The following is a 7,733-nucleotide window of genomic DNA, read 5'->3' on the forward strand; positions in this document are numbered from 1 at the left end:
GTGTCATGTCATGTGGTCTCGAAGAATTTAAGAAGATACTTATCTTACTGTATGCTGGCAAGTAGCAAGAAAGTAGAAAGTGAAGGAGTATAGCTTAACGACACGTTACAACATTTACTTTGGACATACCTCATATTTGACTCAGTGATTACAACGCACCGAAAGGAAAATAAACGTAGGTGTAGTTCTTTTACTTTTACAGACTTCTGACCGAATGCCTTGGAGAAAAATTGCAAGTGAAACCGATTTTTTTTTCGTCCTGAAAATGGAGAGACGGGAGGAAAGAGGGAAGAAAAGGAGAGAGAGAGCTGCGCGGTGGCTGGATTAGAAGCAGAGTCTGTTTTTCCTCTGCGTGTCCACAGAGCCCTGCGCCAGGCTAGATAGATAGTGACGGCTTGGCAGTTGGTTTTCATTAGGTGCTCTGCACTTCAGACTCGCACATTACTTCTCCCGCATAACAAAAAAAAAAAAAAATATCCCCCTCCCCTACCGCCTCACAACCAGGCTGGACTTTCTGAAGGAAAGGTACAAAATTGTTCTTGAATGTGAAAAAAATGGCCACAGGGAACAGGTTTTTTCCTATGTATTTTTTTAATATCCTCTTCAGACTTGTAGTCTCCCCCCTGCTCTCTTTTTTCGCTTTTAAATAAACCCTGTTGTCTGCCCTGTGGGGGCTTCACAGGAATGCTCTCCCTATAGAAGATGTGTGCCCTTATTTTCTGTTTAATGTGCACCTATATGCCTTGAAATGGCTCTCAGAACCAGGGGGGTAGGGGGCCGAGGGGGGCAGGGGGAGGGCTGGGGGGCTGCATCCGAGAACAGGCAAAAGGGTGGAACTGTGCTATGTTTGTTACCCGTGCACATACCGACACACTATTGAACACCAATAAAATAAGGCCCAGATGTGTTTTATTGGCTTATACTTCAGTTGTCCGTGACCCGGGTGGAGCGCTTGGTCATGTGCCATTTGGAGATGGACAGGCCTCTCTCTGGCTCAAAAGGGCCCTGTTCCATCTCAGACATGCTGGGGTGCTGGGAATGCCAGCCCACTCCCTTAACGATAAACACCAACAGACTATCAATGTGCTCGCGGGCCTCTGCTCTCTTCCTGTGCATTGGAAGTAGGCATGCAGTTACCTAGAGCAGCACAGCACTTCAAAGCCAGGCTGCGGTCACTCTGGCCTGATCCTCACCGAGGAGGACAAGGCCTGTCTGTTCTTTGGAAGGTGTTGACCTCTCCCCTCGGGGCTTAGCTCTGCCAATGCTCATTACTTTGATCAGGAAAAGGAAAAATAGCTTTTGAGACCCTTCCCCTTGTGTCTGTATCCCCTGCATGAGTCATACAGTTATTGTTGCTGAATAGCTGTCATCTTTGAAAATGTGTCTTGGATTGCAAAAAAGAAAAGAGGACAAAGACATGCATCCAGATGTCAATCAGTGTTTAGCTGACCAAGCGGTTTATGGACAAGGACACCCTGCACACTGTCTCCATTCATGGCTCACTCTTTGCATTGGAACTATTTTCTGAGTCCTGGATACTAGGACCGTTTCTGCATCCTGAAGGCCTTATTAATATAACATCTACCATCATGCCAAACTTCTATCTGATGTATCTGGATACGGGAAGTAATATAATGCTGAAAACGAAACTGTAAATCCTGCAGGTCGGTTTGATGAATGCCAAATGTCTCTTTACCTGCCTGTGTTTGTGTGTGTGTGTGTGCGTGTGTGTGCGCGTGTGTGCATGCGTGCGTGCATGCGTGCGTGCGTGCGCGTGTGTGTTTATGTGTATGCAAGTGCATTCTTGCAAGTTTGTTTGAGTGTATAGTGCCTTACAGGCCAAAAGCTTTCTGAACACAAACACAAAAGATAAAATGCACACAGAAACAGAAATAGACATGCTAACTCTTTTTGCAGACACCATGCTGTCAGATTAGTGGAGATAGCTATATCTTTTTCTGGTCCCAGAAAGTTGTCCTCTTATCTACAATCTGCAGCACTAAAATAGAGAAAGAGTAACTCTACAAATCTCAACTTGTTTGCACTTCTGTTTGTAATCCACAATGTGTCATATGATACCCTCAAGGTAATAAATAGAACTGAATGTGTTTCGTGTGTACTTTGGCAATAGCTATGTCTTGTAGACTGATATCCTACTGTTCATATGATATTCACTAGAATTAAATAAGTAAATACAAAATAGCCATGTCTAAAATATATGATGTACTGATATATACTTTGTACCGATGTAATGACTTTCCTGCAGAATATTCTTTGCAGTTTGTAATGCTTTATACTTTAAATAATAATAACAAACGTTCTGAACTTCATGGTTGGTGCCAATGGGAGTATGAGGTAATAGAGCTGCACAGTATTGAAATAGTTAGCAAAATATTATTCAAGCTCTTTGTAATATGACTGACATGAGCATACTAAGCATTTCATGGCAGACACTAGATCTATTGACTGTCTGACAGTATATCGTGACAGCTTATGAATTTCTCGCTTTATGTCACAAGCTAATAATCTGTCAGGCCATTACAATTTTTGAGAGCTGATCATTTCCATAATAATGATGAGACTCTAGGCATGCCATCACTGACTGTCAGGATGACTTTAGACTGGAGTACAGCATCTACTATGACATGTTTATAACATGGTTGCTAGCCTCATGACAGAAAGTGTTACCAAAATGTTCCTCTACAAATACACGGAATGATAGACTCCAAATGCAAGCAGGGCACAGTGAAGGCCAGGCCACAGTCTCTCATGCATTGCACTCAGTATGCAGCAATGTGCACCAAATAGGAGAGGGTTCTAACTAACCTCCTGCTTGCTTGTGTTGAGGAGAAACTCCTGTGTCCTGTGGGAGACTGAGGAAAGGTTACTTCTCACTGCTGAGTACTAAAACTCCAGTCACTAACTGACCACCGTGTTTTACTGCTTTTATTTGTTTATATTTCTTTATTTTATTTCTCAAGGCAAACATTGTGGTTGCAGTTTTGATAACTATTGCTATAGAATAATATATTTTTCTTTTGTCCTTGGCACTACTGTGATGTAGTTCAGTCAGTCACACAATAAAACACATCAGAATATAAGAAATAGACTAACATATATATATATATATATATATATATATATAAGGTGTGTAACATGTTATCTACAATAAGGTTACTGAGCTGACCATGTTATCTACAATGACTAACTAACTAACTAATAAACCACCTCTCCAACTTTGCACTATGTGTATGAGTTCAAACGAGGGTGTGGGACACTTAGAGAAAGAGAGAGAAGGAGAGAGAAGGAGTGAGAGAGGGAGGAAGGAAGGGAAAGAGTGAGAGAAAGGGAGGGACAGTTATGAGACCATCCTGCAGTGTGTGAGTTGGGAGCTGGAATCAATCGCACCCCCTGCTGCAGCCGGAACATCTGCCTGCTCAGCGGAACCAATCAGAGGCAAGAGCCTGAAGGCATGACAAATCAGGCTGCTCGCTGATCTTTTCATGGAATCCTGAGGTGGAGCTAGAACAAAGACCTGTCCTCTCCCCTCCATCCTCTGCTCTCTGTCCACCCCAAACCCGTCCGGCTTTGATATCTTACACCCCCACATGGGGAAATAACCCTCCCCCATTCCTACACACACAACATACACACACACACACACACACACACACACACACACACACACACACACACATACACACAAATCTCCCCCTGTGCATAATCCTGTGAATCATGACAGAAAAATGATGGCCTCGGTATCCTGACCTTGATGGCCCATGTGAAACGAGGCCTTTTGTGTTCACAGCCCTATCCCCCGGTGTTGACTGAACTGCTCTTTGGTATCAATCCACGCTGGGATGGGATGACGCAGGGAGAGCTTTTGAAGAGAGGTCATCTACAAGGGGCCCTGACCCAAACATGTCTGAAATATTCAAGTGGCTCTAAATGACAAACCTCAGCTTAAGTTAGCATTTGAAGGTTTTGTGAAGTGCCGCGCGCAAATGTACAAGTAGGGACGCAAATGTACAACTAGGGCCAGGAAAAAGAGGTGAGTCGAAAACAAACAGAAAAGTGCTGACTTCTCACAAAGTCTTGCCATATGGCCAGAATTGCTGCAAGGAGAGGAAAATCCAATCAAAAGTGAGATGTAATGACAGATTGGCACGCAGTCATTAGGGAGGAGTCGAGAAGATCTACAGACAGAAAGACGAGACAGATAGGTGACACAAACAGAGCTCACTCCACAGGTCACTCTGAAATAATGACAGGACTCTCGATGACTGCCTGAGGCCTGGCGTGTAGTGAAATGGGCACGGTGGTTCTAAGTTGGATTAATGGAGAGGCCTTTGCTGAGGAGAGACACGATCCAGGAGCAGTGGGAGCGGAGGTGGTGCTGACGGAAGGGCTCCTGGAGAATGTGGCCTGGCTCCCAGTGACACTAAGTACCTGCACAGAGGTTGCTCCAAGCCGGAGAATAGGTTAGGCCTTAGGGGGGGGTAGCAGAGCAAAGCTCGGCACTGGAATAAGTCAGAACGCTGGTCCAACATCATCACTGCGCCTTTTCACCAAGTGCTCGAGGTGCCAAGGAGGGCCAGGATGGAGAGCACTGGAAGACAAGGCAAACTAAATGAACCATTTTCATTCAGGCCCTGGTGCCTATTCCCTCATAGACACTGACAGAGAGACATATGCTCTCCTCCTCCCACACAGCCCTTTCTGCTGCTGTTTGATCACAGCTCTCTGCGCCAGTTGTTGTGACGCCCTAATGGAATATTACTGAGATCTTGGATCCAGTCCACTGCATGTTTAACACTGATGATTTAAGCCCTTCTGTTTTTTCCACGGCCCACTAAAGCTCTTCCCGAATACAGAGAAGAGGAAAAGACTGGCGCTAAGAGGACAAGTGGAGGAGACACTAACACACAGGCCTCGTGTTTCAAATCAAAAGTTCTTGGAAGCTGGACGTCACCCTGGTCCAGTCTGCCCTCACCTTCCAACCAGCTGCACTCGGGTTCACAGATGCCTAATGAGTGTAAAATCGGGGCGCTCTCCGGCTTGTTGTTAGCACTCCGCCGCTCTCATTAGCCAATCGGCTGGCCTTTCATCCGCCCACATCTGTCATCTCCAATTAATCTAATTGGCGTTTGTGGGGAAGAGCCACTGGCCCTCTGCTGGGGCCGGCTCCTCTCTGGCCGCTCCACACCCGGGACTCAGGCCCGCTGTGCGTCCCTCGGCCTGACAGATAGCGGATTCCTCCCTTTGTTCTACACCTGTGCTGAACTCGGCGTGACCCCAAAAATGAGCTTAGCACAGTCGGGGCTGACATTAGACCCCACTGTCAGAGAGCACAAGACTATCACTAACACGAGCACACACTCTGGGATTAGACGACGCTACGTCTGTACTGTAGCGAAAAAAGAAGAGCGGAATATTCTAGAGGGAGAAACGGAGGAAGAGAGAGAATGGAATAGATGGACAGACAGAGCGGGAGACACAAGTGGGAAGAGGGACTGGGTTTGAGGTCGGAGTTCTTCGTGGCCACAACAGCGAGGGGGGAGTCCGAAATAGAGAGAGCAAGGAAGAAGGGAGAGGGGTGGGGAGGAGCTGAGTGTCTGTGAAACCAAAACTGGCTCACTGAGGAACTTCAGTCAGGAAGGCAGGGTGGCTGCTGGGTAATTTATAGCACAGAAAGGCTTGTAGGGTGAAAAACATTATTTTAGCGGCCCCCACATCCTAATAGAAGCCAGATGTGCTTGGATTAACAAAGACCATTCTCTCTCTCCCTCCCTCTCTCTCTCTCTCTCTCTCTCTCTCACTCACTCACTCCCTCACTAAGTGCCTATCTTCTCTTTTCCAAGTTCTTTCCTCATTATGTTTCAGCACAGCATGCTGTACAAGCTCTGTAATCCCGCAGATTTCTCATATATTCGTCACATTCCCTCCCAAGTGTCTCAGATTCTGCAAGAATACTCATATAGTGCACCCCCTCCCTCCCCATTTGCTGGTGAAGTCAAATCAGAAAGGTAGTTGGGAATTCTTCTAAATAACTTGTGACCGTTGTCACAGTACATTGAAATGTATGCAGCTGTCCACGTTGCAAGCATTTCATCTACAGTGTAATGTCCTGAAACTCTTGACAATTCAAAGTGAGAGAGGGAGTGTGTCTAGTCAAAAGTTAGAGATGAGGGTGTCTGTCAATGTCAAAAACGTCACAAATGTTGAGACACATTGCTCTTTGATGTTCACTGTAAGTAACACTGACAACCAGTATGGACAAAACAGTCCAAGTATGTAAGATACAGAACGAAATTTGTAAATAAACTCTATTGATTGTATTCCAGATGTTTGTGGGTTTCTTTTCTAAAAGACAGACTGAACAGTTTTTTTCAGTACTACCCCTAAATACTCTACTAATACAACCATAAGAGCTCTTCATGGAAAAGGACGGCAGCTGGTTTAGGTCTGTTTAAATAAATTACACATATAAATATGTCTAATGAAAATTGCCAGTGAAAAACCTTGTACTGCATTCAAAAGAGTCATGCTTCTTTCCATATTCCATATTTTCATGTTTCATTTCACTTCTACTACGTCACTTGTTGGGGTAGTGTTTGACTTATTTTGAATACATATTTCTTTACAAATGGCTGAGGACAGGTGTTACTTCTTTATTAATTATAAAGACTTCTAATGACTTCTTCTGTCAAAGCAACAACAATAAGCTCCCATTAACTGTTAGAGTCCCTCAGAATAGAGTGTCCCCCAGTTGAGTGAGAAGAAACCGCTCCCCTAAGCGTTCTTTCGCTGAACACAGGCTATAACTCTCTTGCTGTTGGAGCCTCATCATCCCATGTCTAATGACAAAACTCAACACAATTCCAAAAAGAGCTTATTTTCCCTAAACTAGCCATTAGCCTGGTATAACCAGACCCAAATTCACTTTGAATAGGGTCTGGCCACACTTCATTGGGGATTCTTTCCAGTCATTGCATTCTAATAGGTGCAGACTTCAGATTCATTTTGAAACCACTGGACCAGCCTTTAATCAATCGGCACCGACTAGACTGGGGATTGCTATGGGATAGCTATACTTCACCACTTACAATGCAAATTCATATATTAGCCTTTTCCCAATAGTGGAGTGGCAAACTGCACATTTTAGCATTTGTCATTTTGACATTCACTTTGAGACATAAGATATATTGCTTGAAAATGTGTGCTTGTATCATTGTTACATATTTTGCATTTAACCGGCCAACTACAAACTGACTGATAGTATTGAACAATGTCTTTGCCCCTAATGTGTAACTTAACTTAGTGTGGCTGTCACTTACTCTCTGCGCAGGTTCAGTTCATCAGTGTTTAGCATTGCTGGTACTGTACTGTTTGTATTGCTTCATCTTGCTGTAGCGCTGCATCTATTGTACTTACATTTCAAACCAATGCGTCATTTCAACATCATGCCTCTGAGCCACCCTCACTGGTCGCTAATGAGTAACCCTTCAGGATGCCACTGTTGTGCGTTTTGCTGATTAGGAGACAGACTTGCAGACTATACTGCCTGAGAGAGCTGAGCTCTGAACAATACAGTAGGTGGGTGGGGTCATATGCTACCAGTATAAAACAGTACTCTTTGTCAAAGGTTTTGCTAGTTTACGAAAAGATTTCATGAACTAGCACCTACATTTCTTTTTGAGCTCCTCCCTTCATTTTCTTTCCCCTCTTCCAGG

This window comes from Sardina pilchardus, chromosome 13 (genome assembly GCF_963854185.1).
Source record: "Sardina pilchardus chromosome 13, fSarPil1.1, whole genome shotgun sequence".
Classification (NCBI taxonomy): Eukaryota; Metazoa; Chordata; class Actinopteri; order Clupeiformes; family Clupeidae; genus Sardina; species Sardina pilchardus.